Here is a 16,546-nt window from a genome sequence, read left to right on the forward strand (position 1 = left end):
ACGACTACTGAGTCTGCGCTCTAGAGAGTACAAGCCACAACTACTGAGCCTGCATGCCACAACTACTGAAGCCCGCATGCTTGAAGCCCATGCTCCACAACAAGAGAAGCCACCGCAATGAGAAGCCCGCGCACCTCCATGAAGAGTAGCCCCCGCTTGCCGCAAACAGAGAAAGCCCGCATGCAGCAACGAAGACACAATGCAGCCAAAAATAAATAAATAAATTTATCAAAAAAAAAAAAAAACAAAGGAAAAGGGGGGTTGGGTTTTTAAGGGTAGTAAATTTTGGGAAAGTGGCTAGGAAATATACGGGGGGAAATAACAGAAGATAAGGATTACTTCAGTAAGGTTTGTTTGTCAGACTCATCTTGGCATCAACTCCCCAGCTCCAGTAATAAAAATCTTCTCTCCTTCCTGGTACCAGGAGGGCATCTTTCTCCTAGAAGTGAGAGTATTCCAAAGGATGTGTTCATTTAAAATTTTCACAGATATTGCCAAATTGCCCTCTATAGAGGATGCACCAATTTACACACCTACTGGTAATATAGGTACATGACCGTTTCCTAAACTCTGGTCAACAGTGGGTTACCAAATCTTTGGCACTTTGATAGATGACCAAAAAATGGTATTTTGGTATAATTTTAATTTGCAATGAATGAGGTGAGCAACTTTTCATATGTTTAAGAGCCATTTGTATTCCTTTCAGTGAACTGTCTTAATCCTGTGCCATTTTCTATTGGATTATTCATCTTTATCGATTTACAGGGATTTTTCATATATTAATGAAATTGGCCCTTTGCACTGTAGAAGATTTTATTTTTGGCAATTTGTCGTCTTTTTGTTTGTTTTGGGGTGGGGGTGGTGGGGGACATGGGGCATTGCCAAGAAGACATATGATGGAATACTGTACACTAAAATAAATTTCAGATGGATCACAGGATTATTGACCAATAATGAAATGATAAGCATCTATAAGAAACTATGGGAGATATTTTCAGTCTCAGAGTGGGGAAGGCCTTTCTAAGGATGACTTAAACCCTCACAAAAACTGATAAATTTGACCATATGAAAATTTAAAAAGGCTTCATGCAACTTATGAAATACTAACCCCCAGTACCTCAGAATGTGACCTTATTTGGCAATAGGGTCCTTGAAGATACAATTAGTTAAGTTAAAATGAAGTCTTACTGCAAAACTATAATCAGAAACATACATACACCCTTGTGTTCACAGCAGCACTATTTACAATAGCCAAGATATGGAAACAACATAAATGTCCATTGACAGAGGAATGGATAAAGAAGATGTGGCACATATATACAATGGAATATTACTCAGCCATAAAAAGAATGAAACAATGCCATTTAAAGCAACATGGATGGACCTAGAGATTATCATACTAATGAAGTCAGATAAAGAAAGACAAATATCATATAATATCACTCATATGTGGAATCGAAAATATGACACAAATGAACATCTCTGTGAAGCAGAAACAGATTCACAGACATAGAGAACATCTGTGGTTGCCAAGGGGGAGGGGGGTGGGGGAGGGATGGAGTAGGAGGTTGGGATTAGCAGATGCAAACTATTACATAGAGACTGGATAAACAACAAGGTCCTACTGTATAGCACAGGGAACTATATTCAATATCCTGTGATAAACCATAATGAAAAAGAATATATATATGTATAAGTGACTTTGCTGTACAGGACAAATTAACACAACATTGTAGATCAACTATACTTCAATAAAATTAAAAATATATATATATTTTAAATGAGGTCATACTGGAGAAGGATGGGCCCTTAATCCAACTTGACTGGTGTCCTTGTAAGAAGAGGAAACACAGAGACAGACTCAGGGCAAACGCCAGGTAACAACGGAGGCAGAGATTGCAGCTGTAAGCTAAGGGCTGCCAAGGGTCACCGCAAGCCACCAGAAGCTAGGAGCGAGGAAGGAAAGGATTCTCCCCTGAGGTTTCCGAAGGAACATGGCCCTGCTGACAGCTTAATTTCAGACTTCTAGCCTCCAGAACCGTGAGACATACATTTCTGTTGTTTTAAGCCACCCAGTTTTGTGGTACTTTGTTACAGGAGCCCTAGGAAACAAAATATACCCAGCTTCCTCTCTTTGTTGTTCTAAAAACTAGTCTGACCCTCCTAAAGATTTTACTTTTTCACCACTCTGGGAAAATGGACAGAGGTATAAAATATAAAGTATATCTGTAGAGGTTACAGAGACTTAAAAAGTTGCCTTCCCAGGCTTCCCTGGTGGTGCAATGGTTAAGAATCCACCTGCCAACACAGGGGACACGGGTTCGAGCCCTGGTCCGGGAAGATCCCACCTGTCACAAGGCAACTCAGCTCATGCGCCACAACTACTGAGCCTGCGCTCTAGAGCCCGCAAGCCACAACTACTGAGCCCATGAACCACAACTACTGAGACCGCAAGCCACAACTACTGAGACCACGAGCCACAACTACTGAAGCCTGCGTGCCTAGAGCCCGCGCACCGCAACAAAGAGTAGCTCCCACTCACCGCAACTAGAAAAAGCCCGCGCGCAGGAACGAAGACCCAATGCAGCCAAAAAGAAAAAACAGAGTTGCCTTCCCTGACCATCCAGAGCTAAGTAGCCATCCAGCTACTCTGACATAGTTCCTGTTTTCTTATTTACTATTTGTCTCCTTCACTAGAATATAAACTGCATGACATCAGGGACCTATTCTTTTCTGTTCACCGCTATATCCTGAGGACATGCCTGATACATGGTGAATGATCAATACTTTTTGGATGATGAAAGAATAAGATTCTTAGAGAATTCTAGCCGATTACCAAGTGTGACCTAGGGCATGTTAAGTAATGGTCCCAGCCCTCAGTGTTTTCATCTGTAAAATGGGGAGAAGTGTATGTGCCAAGAGTTAGGAGGGAAAAGTGACCAGTGCTATGGGGATCTGGTCTGGTTTTTTGGTTTGGTTTGGCTTAGCTGGGGAGCAATCAACCAGACTGTGAGCTCTACTGGGCTCTCCACTAGAGTTGTTTTACTCTTGTATCCCCAGTAGCTAGCAGAGCCTGACACACAGTAGATGGTCAATAAATTTGTTGAATAAATGAATGAAAGAAAAGGGTTTTGAGAGATATTTCTCATGTAAAACCTGGTGATGAATTGGATATTGGGGAAAGTAAGAATGTGCACAGGTTTCAGAGAGGAAAATGAATATTTCACACATGTGGGCGGGGCTCCTTTGACCTGGCCTGCATACTTTAAAAGCTTTTCACTGGGAGGACAATTCTACAGTCTAGAGCAGGGACTTCCCTGGTGGTCCAGTGGGTAAGACTCCTTGCTCCCAATGCAGGGGACCCAGGTTTGATCTCTGGTCAGGGAACTAGATCCCACATGCATGCCACAACAAAGATCCCGTGTGCTGCAACAAAGATCCCGTGTGCCACAACAAAGATCCCGTGTGCCGCAACTAAGACCTGGAGCAGCCAAAACAAATAAATAAATATTAAAAAAAAAAAGTCTAGAGCAAGCTTCTAGAAGAAGAGCTTTAATTTAAGGGAGCAATTCAGTATTCCTTTGGGATTAAGACCGAGTCATTTCCTGGTAAGGGGCATCTCAAGAGTGGGCAGGGAAGAGAGAAGGTGAAGTCGGTTACTGTAAGGCAGTCGAAAATAAAACGAAGACTTCATGAGGGAAGATAGAGGACGGTGGCGCGGTTGGTAGGTCATGTCCTTAGAAATTGAGAGTCACAAATCAGACCCACAGATTCTTCACCTTCCTGCTCTCAGATTAAAAATGTTAATGAACTTAATCTAGGACTTCCAATGGATGTGGTCCCACTGCCAAAGTTACCAAGAGGAGTGACGCCACATCCTCTCCCCACCCTTGGGGACTGCTCTTGGGCGTCCACAGCTTTTAAACTTGTGGAGAAAAGGAAGTAACACCCCTCCGGGTCTTTTGAACTGGTGGGCCATACACTCCGATTTGCACCACGCCCCCGTCCCTCAAAGAAAAGGCAGACTTTCAAAGCTGGCAAAATAACAAAGTTTGGTTTTTTAAATGGAAACAAAAACAAACATTTACAACCCATTTTCCACTTCTCAGCCTCCTCCAGGCAAGGATTTAACACGAAAATATTTACCCTCTGTCCTCTCCCACTTTTTAACAAGAAAAAAACCCACACCACTTTTTTTCAATTAAATTGTGTTTAAATTAAATGTATACTTTATACATACACACAAATATATGATTTTTAAATACATGATATGATTTAGGTCCTTCTTTAAACAGATTAATAAAACTCAGAAATTTTATTTATTCATTCATATTATTTAAAGAGCTTTTTAACTGGTTTTGAGAATTTTAAAATAGTTTTCCTTCCTCTTGTTTGGAATATATGTTGAATAATTATAATGAAATAACAAGATAAAAATAGTTTTCCGTAAATTAGATATAACCAATTTTGTGTTGCTAATTTGAAAAGGTCAATTTTTGTTGGCATGGTGCTTCAATTATTTATAATATTCATGTAATTATCTCAAAACTTAAGTCCTTTTATCCTTTTGTCTTCAGTCTCAAGGCTTAAACTCAACTACAAACAAGGCAAAGGTTATAGCATGAAAGTAAATACTTAAATTGCCTCTTAAAATAACTCTTGTTGGCTGCCTCTTAAAATAATTTTAATTGCCATAAAATAGTGTTTCTGAAACCACTTATGGGGGTGAAAAGCATAATTAGGTGGTTTGTTGTGACTTTAAAATCTTGGTCCCAAACACTTACTTCTGAATAACTACTCTCATATTCTCTCATTCAACATTTCTATCTAAATGCCCATTCTCTCAATGTCTCTGAAACTGCTCCCCCTTAACGCACTCCTCATTTCATTCCTATGTCTCGTACTATGTTCACCAAGCGTATACTCCATTTTCTTCAGAATCTTTTTTTTTTGCGGTACGCGGGCCTCTCACTGTTGTGGCCTCTCCCGTTGCGGAGCACAGGCTCTGGACACGCAGGCTCAGCGGCCATGGCTCATGGACCCAGCCGCTCCGCGGCATGTGGACCGGGGCACGAACACGTGTCCCCTGCATCGGCAGGCGGACTCTCAACCACTGCGCCACCAGGGAAGCCCTCTTCAGAATCTTTTGACATAGAAGATCCCGAATGATTCACGGGAGCACTCCTTCCCCAACTACAAACCAAAAAACACCTCAGAAATGTGTCCCTGCCATCTCCCATCAGTTTATGGACACCCAGGCTGGAGTAGAAGGCTACAGCAGGCTCGGGTACCAAGGGACACAGCAAACACAGAACTGAAAGGAGTCTTGGCTTTTGTTGCGTGACATTCACTTTTTGGTGACCTATTGTCCTTAAGTAATCTGGCAAGCCCAGCCAACAGTCCAGAAGTAACGTTTGACCAATTTCTGTGTTGTTAAGTACCTTCCACCACCATTAAGCCCCATCAGATTATATTATTTTATATATTTTTGCTTCTAAAGATAAGCTAGGCTTCCCTGGTGGCACAGTGGTTAAGAATCCGCCTGCCAATGCAGGGGACACGGGTTTGATCCCTGGTCCAGGAAGATCTCACATGCTGCAGAGCAACTAAGTCCATGAGCCACAACTACTGAGCCTGTGCTCTAGAGCCCACGAGCCACAACTACCGAAGCCCAGGCACCTAGAGCCCGTGCTCCGCAACAAGAGAAGCCACCGCAATGAGAAGCCTGTGCACCACAATGAAAAGTAGCCCCTGCTCACTGCAACTAGAGAAAGCCTGTGCACAGCAATGAAGATCCAACATAGCCAAAAAATAAATTAATTAAAAATTTAAATTAAATTAAATTAAAAATAATAAAAAATAATCTAGTTGAGAATATTTTCTGGAGTCTATGTTTATAAGTCTTCTGATGAACTGATGGATTTAGTCCAATTCAAAACTAAATCAAATCCAGAGTATATAAAGAACTCTTATAACTTAAGAACAACAAAAAACACCCAAATAAAACATGGTCAAAGGACTTGAACAGATATTTCTCTACAGAAGATACACACATCAAAAGATGATCAACATCACTAATCATTAGGAAAACAAATGAAAACCATAATGAGATATCACTGCACACCCATTCAGATGGCCATTCTAAAAAAAGAGAGAGAAAATAACAAGAGTTGGTGAGAAAGTGGAGAAACTGGAACCCTCGTGCATTGCTGGTAGGAATGTAAAATGGTGCAGTTGCTGTTGAAACTCGTATACTGGTTCCTCAAGAAGTATAGAATTACCACATGATCCAGCAATTTCCATCCTAGGTATATATCCCAAACAACTGAAAGTGGGGATTCAAATAAACATCAATATTCATAGCAGCATTATCCACAATAGCCAGAAGATGGAAACAACCCATGTCCATCAACAGATGAACAGATAAGTACAATGTAATATATACACACAGTAGACCATTATTCAGCCAGAAAAAAGGAATGACGTTCTGACACATGTTACAACATGGGTAAATCTTGAAACATTATGTTAAGTGAAATAAACCAGACACAAGAGGACAAATATTGTATGATTCCACTTATATTAGGTATCTAGAATAGGCAAATTCATATATTGGACACAGAGAGTAGAATAGAGGCTACCAGGGACTGTGGGGAGGCAGGAGTGAAGAGTTATAGTTTAACGGGCGCAGAGTTTCTGTTCTGGATGATGAAAAAATTCTGTAAATGGATAGTTGTGGCAGTTGCACAACATCATGACTGTACTTAATGCCACTGAATTGCACACTTAAGAATTGTGCATTTTAAAATAAGAATCTAGGAGTAAAATCTCTGAGGGGGGAATGAAACAGGAGGGAAGGGGGCAGGGCACAACCTTTAAAAGAATGACATAGCCACAGGACATGACAAAAACTGGTTAGAACCAACTAGGTCCGAGATGGTGGAAGATTCGACTTCCAGTAGACCTTGAGCCTCATTATACGCTCATTGTAATACATCAGCATCTAAATGACACACCCACAGGTGCCATGACAGTCCTGAGGCTGACCATAAAAGGTCAAAAAGTGGGCAGTGGCCCAATTCCTGGAAATCTTCCCCCCCCTTCCCCAAAATAGTTGGAATAATTCTCCCACTCATTAGCCTATGAAATTACCCAGCCCATAAAAACTAACCACCCTATATTTCGGGGCCTCTTGCCTTCTGAGGTGGCCTATACTCTGTGGAGTGTTTCTCCCAAGGCCATTCCCGCCTGTTGGGGTGGACCGCATTCTGTCTGTGGAATGTGTTTCTCTCTAAATAAATCCACTTCTTATCTTAAAAAAAAAAAAAAAGGTTAAAATGGTAAATTTTATGTATATTTTACCACAATAAAAAAAGAACCATGGGGGCTTCCCTGGTGGGAAGTGGAAAAAATACATATATATAAGCAAAGTATAACTGTATATAGATCATACTATATCTATAACTATGTTTCCTTTTTTTCACCCCAAATTACTTCAGGAGCATTTACCATCAACTTTTCTTCAAAAAACTTGATTTTTACTCACTGTATAATATTCTGCCATATAGATACACCATTTTCTATTGTCAGATGCTTTGGGTTGTTTCCAGTTGTGGAAATAAAGGAGGACCACCCAAATGAGAACGAGCAGGCTATTTATTCAGAGCTTGCTACAGCTAGGAAGTCAGCCACCATCGCATGCATTTGGCAGAGACTCAAAGGCAGGCAGGCAGAGGAGTTCACAGACTTTATTGAAAGAAGTTGAGGGACTTCCCTTGTGGTCCAGTGGCTAAGAATCCACCTTCCAATACAGGGGATATGGGTTCGATCCCTGGTTGGGGAACTAAGATCCCACATGCCGTGGGGCAACTAAGCCCACGCGCTACGGAGCCCACAGCCCACAAATAGAGTGCCCGTGTGCTGCAACTACTGAGCACGCATGCCCTGGAGCCCGCACACCACAACTAGAGAGAAACCCGCACACCACAATGAAAGATCCTGCCTGCTGCAACTAAGACCTGATGCAGAGAAAAATAAAGAAAGAGAGAGAAGAGAAGAGAGAAAGAGAGAAAGAAAGGGGACTTCCCTGGTAGCGCAGTGGTTAAGAATCTGCCTGCCAGTGGAGGGGACGTGCGTTCAATCCCTGGTCCGGGAAGATCCCACATGCCATGGAGCAACTAAGCCCATGTGCCACAACTACTGAGCTTGTGCTCTAGAGTCCACGTGCCTAGAGCCCATGCTCCGCAACAAGAGAAGCCACCGAAATGAGAAGCCCACGCACGGCAACGAATAATAGCCCCCGCTCGCCGCAACTAGAGAAAGCCTGCGCAAAGCAATGAAGACCCGATGCAGCCAAAAAATAAATTAATTAAAAAAAAAAAACGTTTAAGAGAAAGAAAGAAAGGAAGAAAGAAAGAAAAAGAAAGTTGAAAGAAAAGAAAGGCTTCAGGCATGCCCTGATTGGACCTTGTTGCCAAGGGAAGCTAGAGGTGGGCTAGTGAGAAACGGGCATCATGTACTCGGTTAGGAGAGCATATTTGGCTTTTTCCGGTTGATCCCAAATTGGAAGGGGGGAAGGGGGGCAAAAATTAGGGAAGTTGGCAATTATTGATCCAGTCCTTGCTGTTTGGTGCTGATTGATACAGAGGTTGTGGTTTATGTTCCTGGACTCCTTGCTGCCAGGTTGTGGGCCAGAGTTCTCTTTTTATATGTGGTTTGATCATAGCCTGTATCAGTCTCTCACAATCTATGTGTGTTTGTATGTGTAGTTATACTCAACACCGAGATGAATGTATGTGTCCATAAATCTGCATGTATCTATGAATTTATCTTCGAACTCCTAGAAGTGAGATTGCCAAGTCAGAAGGTACAGCTGTTTTAAAGGATTGCATTATATTTGACATTTTGGCAATGGACATTTGGATGGTTTAACAATTTCGACTCTCAGCAGTTGTGAATGAGGATGTTTGTTTCTCTCTCACCTTCAGGCTAAAATAGCTCATCTGCTATTTAACTAAAAATATTAGCCAACCAAACCAATCAAAATGAATTTGTTGAGTATCAGCAATGCATTCGTTACACTCTGATAAGAGGGTGGAAGATAGAGATGATATAAAAGACTTGACTTCTGTCCTCCTGCGGCTTACAGTCTAGTCAGGGAATGGAAAATGAATACATGAACTGGATCTTGGGCTGCCAAATTATTGTATAAAATAAGAGAGTTGGGGACTTCCCTGGTGGTCCAGTGGTTAAGACTCCATGTTCCCAATGCAGGGGGCCCGGCTTTGATCCCTGGTCAGGGAACTAGATCCTGCATGCCTCAACTAAGCCCCTGTGCAGCCAGATAAATAAATACATACTAAATAAAGAAATGAGTTGGGGCTTCCCTGGTGGTGCACTGGTTGAGAGTCCGCCTGCCGATGCAGGGGACACGGGTTCGTGCCCCGGTCTGGGAAGACCCCACATGCCGCGGAGCGGCTGGGCCCGTGAGCCACGGCCACTGAGCCTGCGTGTCCGGAGCCTGTAGTCCGCAACGGGAAAGTCCGCAACAGTGAGAGGCTCGCGTACCGCAAAAAAAAAAAAAGAAAAGAAAAGAAATGAGTTGGATGACACCTCCTTGAACTCCCTGATTCCAACAGTCTATATGTAAATGGAACCAGGACAGTAATGAATTGTGGCCTCTGCAGCTCTGACCACAAATGGTGCAGTAGAACAAAGGAGGATGAGAAAGGTGAGGCATTCAATAAGCCGGGTATTCAATGAGAGGTATCTAGGCCATATGAGCTTCAATACAAATCCTGTTAAGATTAATGCCTCGTAGGTAGAACCGAGCATTGCTTGTGTGGGCAACTTGAGTGTCTGCCTCTGGGCCCCAGTGACCTCAGTTGTAAAATAGTATAACGAGAGCATGCATATCATGGAGTTGACGATGGTTGGGATTTGGTGAGGTAACACGGATGCTGGATGTCTTCCTCCAGACCCACTTTCCACCCTTCTCCATGCTGACCCCAGGGGCTGACTGGGGTAGACATCATCAGACTCCTTGTCTCTGCCTTCTGGTTGGGTTATTGGGAGGTACCAGCAGGACATGGAAGGAGGAGGAGAAAAAGGTTGGAGTTTTTGTTCCCTGGGTATCTCTCATAATACATAATAAACACAAATACATAACAAATACAAATCCTGGACCCCACTCCAAACAGGTCAGAAAATCCCAGGGAGGGAACTAGGAACCTAAACTAATAACAGCAGACCAGGTGATTCTGATAATCGGACCAACCACTTCAAGGGCCTAAGCAGAGACACAAAAATGATGGTCCCTACTCTCTGAGAGATGAAGTAACTGGCCCAAGGTTACACAGCTAATACGTGGCATTGCCAGGATTTGGACCCAGGCAGTCTGGTCCCAGAGCCAGTACTCTTAACCACTCTACAGCTTCTAACATAGTTCATGGGCATATGGTACACCAATGACTTCTATGAAAGCAAAAACCATGGTTAAGTCTCATGAGAAGCACTATAAGCAAAGCATCTGCTCTGTATACGGGAGAAGCTCAATTCCTGTTCAACTAACATCACAAAACGGAGATGGGAAGAGCAGGTAGGTGGCTATTCCAGCCTCAATGTGAGCTGCTGAGGATCTGGATGTCACAAAGATAAAGAAGACTTTCTATAGTCCTATTGTTCGGTACCAATTTCTCATCACGAGAACAGGGGAAAATCAAGGAGCAGCCTGTAGGGAAACAGTGAAACTCTGAAAGTGACTCATGAAGTGACTCACTGACACATGGCATGCTGACATCAGACACCTACGATAACATTCTTGCAGTATGTAACCTCTCTATAGTCTCTGATTTCAAACGCTTAATCCTGAGGGTTTCTAAGAAAATCCTGGATATCACCGCTAATTATATGAAGAGCAACAGACCGTTTCCACCACCCTGTTGCGTCTGGGCAGCTGAATCACGTGGCAGGCACCTCCAAATACTTGGATGGTAGTTGAGCATAACTTTGTCCCACGGTTTAACCTGAGTCTGCCCTTTGGCAACAACAATCCCCAGAGTACCCTTGAATATTAACAACATTGGCAGCCTTCCTGATTTAAACAAGATTTAAATAGGGAAGGGCTGCTGTGTTTCACACGTTACTAACAAACAGTATTTTCCTCACCTGTCATATATCCGTCAGCCTCCTGCACTATGAACAAACAGAATCAAGAGCCACGAATTCAACAGTGTGAGAATAAAAGCATTTAAACAGGTATAAATAATCTTCAGGGTCATTCATGTGTAGACCATCTGTTTTTGCACAGTTCATGGAGGAAGAGAGGAAGAAAATGGTTATAATCTGCCCTCTCTGATATGGGGGTCAGTTCCCAGTCACAAACACGTACAACTTTGGGTTTCAAATATAACTCACTGGATCAGCAGTTGTAAGACTGTTGCGCTGCTCCAGCTATAAGTTCGCAGATGTTGTCCAAAGACCACCTGAACACTAGGCAGTCATCAATTTATGAAAGGATTGTGTTCCCAAATTCACATTGATTGTCTTAAATTGGGAATATACTTTTCTTCAAACATACGTATGATTGTTAAAAATTGAGGCACTGAACTTTTACCTATCTATATACCCAGGTAACTAACCAGATCAAGGTATAGCACCCCAAAGGCTCCCACATGCCCCATCCCAGCCAATAACCATCTCTCAGAGGTAACCTCTCTTCTGAATTCTATCACCAGAGATTAGATTTTTATAATACAGTAGCTTTTTTATTGATATAGAACAGACATATGTTAAGTGTATACAATGAACCCAACAGCACAGTGAAATAAATATTTATATAGCCATGTAACTGCCATCCAGAGCAATGTATGGAACATTTTCATACCCTAAAGGCTCCCTCATACCCCTTCCCAGTTAATAACTGGCTTTCCGAAGTTAATCCCTATCCTTAGATCACCACTGTTTAATCTTGCCTGATTTGGGGCTTTGTAGAGAATTGTGCAGTATGTGCTCTGGTCTGGCTTTTGTTCAACATTGTGTTGTGTTTTGCATGTAACGGCAATTCACTCTTCTTCAAAATTGCTCTGTAGTATTCTATGACTATACCACAATTTCTCATTTCTACTACTCTACTGTTGACAGACATCTGAGTTATTGCTAGCTTGGGGCTATTATGAGTAAAGCTGCTATGAACATTCTTGTACACACCTTTTGGTAAACACCTGTACTCATTTCAATAAGAGGTACAAGTGTAGAAGAGCATATAGTAGGAGGATTTGACCTAATCTGAAAAGGCCAGGAAATTACTGCACTGCAATGCTTTCTGGGTGATAATGTTTTTCTGAATCTCAAACCTGGAGGCCAGGGACACATTCCTACATCTAGGACCTTAGTGGGGACCCTTCCTGTCTTTCTTCTCAGCTCTGGAAGCATTAAGGTTACAAGTGTTCTGGCACTGGCTGTCATGTGCATATCTGGCCTGTTCGTAAGTGAGTAAGATAAATCCCTGACTACACTCACAATTAGGACAACTACTTATCTGTAGGTGATATTTGTTTCCTCTTTGGCTGTCAGCATCCAAATCCCTTCATACTCTGGGGAATTCCCCAAGTGATGAATCTCAGTAGGAAGCCGGGTCTGCCTGCTGAAGCTCAAAAGGCCCTTCCCATCCCAGTCTCCTTTGCAATTAGAGCATGGCAAGGGACCTAGCTTCCACCAATCCATCTCTCACTCTGAATCATCTGAATCTGAGTCACGCTTCCAAGGATGGCAGGGCTGGTAGTGCATTTGGCACACAGAGGGCAGCAGGAGCAGGAGAGCTGTTTTCACCAGATTGGATTTTAGGTGTGATTTTGGGCATTTTTCCTGCTGCATAGCCTCCAGCTCAGTTTTCCAGGTCTCCCAGCAATTCTGTAAGCTAGACAGTAGATAGTAATAAATCCCTCTTCTTAAATCAACCAGCTTTGGTTTTTGTGGCTTATGACTGAGAACACTGCCTGCTAAATCCTCCTACTAAAATTCCCCCATAAATAATGATTACAAATATTGTTTTAATTGGTAGCACAAAATGGTGTTTTGTGTAAAAAGAGCAACCTTGTACACTGCTTACAATTCAAACGGTCTTGATAAACGCCTATTATGGGTCTAATATCTTGCAATAACTTTAGTTTCTCCAAAGCAGTTAAGTGGTAGGGTTATTCATTAAACAAATTACGAGGCAAACAGAATTGTCATTAAATACATACCTGGGGCTTCCCTGGTGGCGCAGTGGTTGAGAGTCCGCCTGCCGATGCAGGGGACACAGGTTCGCGCCCTGGTCCGGGAAGATCCCACATGCCGCGGAGCGGTCGGGCCCGTGAGCCATGGCCGCTGGGCCTGCGCGTCAGGAGCCTGCGCTCCGCAACGGGAGAGGCCACAACAGTGAGAGGCCCGCGTACCGAAGGAAAAAAGAAAAAAAACACATACCTGGAAGTGGGGTGCGTGATGAAGTTCTTATATCTGGGGGCCTTTTTTCTACTTTATAAAGAAGAAAGGAAGGGGCCAAATCTGTACTCCACTAATTGGAAAATTCCTCCCGTTCCCCAGTGGCCTGCTCTTTGCTCCTTTCACACTGGCACATGCTGTGGCTTCCAAGTCAATCAGCTGAAATGGAAATATTCTTTGTATGTATCAAGGCCATTCTGGCTGTACCAGAATATACAGACCTCCGAAGAAGCCCTGATTATATAGTAAATATGCTATTTTTATTATATTTTATAAATATGTTGTTTTATATTATATTTTATTATATTTATTATCAAGTTATTAATAATGAACTAAAGAAAATTTCTTATTGATAACATTATCAGAACAAAAATATAAATAAATGTAAGGATTTTTCAGAGATTTATGGTTTATGAAATTATTTCAGGTAATTTTTGTTTGTTTTGCTGTGCCACACGCCTGTGGAATCTTAGTTCCCCCACCAGGGACTGAAGCACAGGAAGCTCGGAGTCTTAACCACTGGAGGGCCAGGGAAGTTCCCACCTTAGGTATTTTTACCTCATCTAATCCCATTGCTCAAAGAAGTTAAGTGATTTAGGCGCCTGAGGCCACACAGCTTGAATCTAGACCCAACTCCCATTCCTTGCTTTTTCCGCCATACAACAAGAACATCAGTAACTAAAACAATGATAATATAACTGCATTAAAATGAAATAAATAGAAAACATAAAAACTATAAATTCAGAAAAATTAGTCTAGTTTTATTAATTAAAACACAACGTACTATATACTACTCATTTTGTAAATACCAAAACTTTCTGTATATAATATGCTTATACAAATACATACCTGTGTAAGATGAGAATGGAAGGATATGATCTCAAATGTTAACAGCGACTATCTCCAAGGGCAGAATTATGGGCAATTTTATTTGTGTGAGCTTGGAAGAGTTCATTTCCTAAATTTTTCTGCAATAAATGCATTACCTACACACTTTCAAAAACAGCCCTTTATTATTGTTATTATCAAAGTCATTTTGATATTCTACCTTTAAAACAGCCAATTCATTATCTAACGTAGTGAAAAGTACAGTTTGAATTGAATATCTAGCCACCACTAATCGAGCAAGCATCTTCCTGATATTTTACAAACATTATTCCACTTAATTTTGGTAACAGTTTCATCAGGTAGTAATATTATCCCGTCACAGATAAGGAGGCTGATACTTAGGTTCAAGATCACACAGGAAATAAAGGAGTCTTTGTTGTGGTGAGTTTGAAGTCCACCTTGCCCTTCTGCTGGGCTCCTCCTACCCTCCTTCTAAGCCTGGCTTGTCTAATGTAGGAGAGCCGCTCTACCACATGCTGGTGCAGCCTCCCAGATACTCTTCTTTGAAAACACTATGGTATTAAAGTAGACCATTTAAAACTGATTACATGTATTATAAAAAGACTGGAAGGGACTTCCCTGGTGGCGCAGTGGTTAAGAATCCGCCTGCCAATGCAGGGGACACAGGTTCGAGCCCTGTTCCAGGAAGATCCTACATGCAGCTGAGCAACTAAGCCCGTGAGCCACAAGTACTGAGCCCGTGTGCCTAGAGCCTGTGCTCTGCAACAAGAGAAGCCACCGCAATGAGAAGCCCGCACACCGCAACGAAGAGTAGCTCCTGCTCGCCGCAACTAGAGAAAGCCCGTGTGCTGCAATGAAGACCCAACGCAGTCAAAAATAAATAAACAAATACATAAAATAAAATAAAATAAAAATAAAAAGACTGGAAGTATATGCTCTGAACAGTATATATCACCAGGGTGGCAGGACTTCCATTTTCTATGCTTTTGTATCTATTCAGTATTTTTCTTCAAAAAATTTTTCTCTAATAGTTTTTTTAAAAAAATTGAGTCAGAAAAAATTATAGATTTTTCCTATATTGTCTATCTTTTGAACATTGGTGCATCTCAGTATCAGGGTCTCTACACAAACCATTTATAGAAAAGCACATAAGAAAAATGCATACTTCATCACCAATCCTTTATCTTCTCATTCAGATCCTCCTGTTAGACAGTAACCTCAGGGTCTCTACCTGTTTTACTGACTACCATATCTTCAGTGCTAGAACATCTGGCCAATGAAAGCATTTGGCACATAACTGACAAATGAATGAGTGAAGGATATATACTTTTCTCTTTTCAAGTTTTAGATATGCTGGTATCTTCTCATATTAAGTTTCAAAATAGAATACATGTTAAAAGTCAGGTGAGAAAAAAAATGTACAGGGAACTATCTTTTTCTGAATCTCACAACTTGCTAAAGGTGGCTGTTATGGGTTGAACTGTGTCCTCTCCAAAGAAGATGGGTTGAAGTCCTAACCTCTGGGACCTCAGAATGTGACATTATTTGGACATAGGGTCTTTGCAGGTGTGATTAGTTAAGGTGAGGTCATACTAGAGAGGGTGGGTCCCTGATCCAATGTGACTGGTGTCCTTATAAGAACATAGCCTTGTTAAGACAGAGGCACAGGGAGAAGGCCACGTGAAGACAGAGGACTGGAGCGATATGTATACAAGCTAAGGAATGTCAAAGACTGCCAGCCCAAACCACCAGAAGCTGGGAAGGATTCCCCTACAGGCTTCAAGGGAGGTTGGCCCTGCTGACACCTTGATTTCAGACTTCAAGCCTGCAGAACTGTGAGACAATACATTTCTGTTGTTTTAAGCTTGTGGTACTTGGTTAAGGCAGGCAGCCCGAGGAAACCAACAGTGGCCTTAACTTTGAATTCTTGCAAATAATGGGGGAGGAGGAAATAGTCACCTGAGCATCATGATCTACAAGTTTTCAATGACTTTCCGGTTTATTTTCTGATAATGGAGAACATGCCCAGTCAACTCAGGAATGCCAGAAAAGTAAACAATAAAGGATACACACAAAACAACAGGTGACTGAAATTTTAATATGCCTAGGTATTCACATAAAAACTGTAAAACTCAGCATTACAACATTGGTCTTCAAAGATTAACATTTACAACTGTAGTCAAATAAAGTTTCACAAAGTCAAATTTCCTTAACA

The sequence above is a fragment of the Leucopleurus acutus genome, assembly GCF_964270905.1.
Source record: "Leucopleurus acutus genome assembly, chromosome: 3".
NCBI classification, from domain to species: domain Eukaryota; kingdom Metazoa; phylum Chordata; class Mammalia; order Artiodactyla; family Delphinidae; genus Leucopleurus; species Leucopleurus acutus.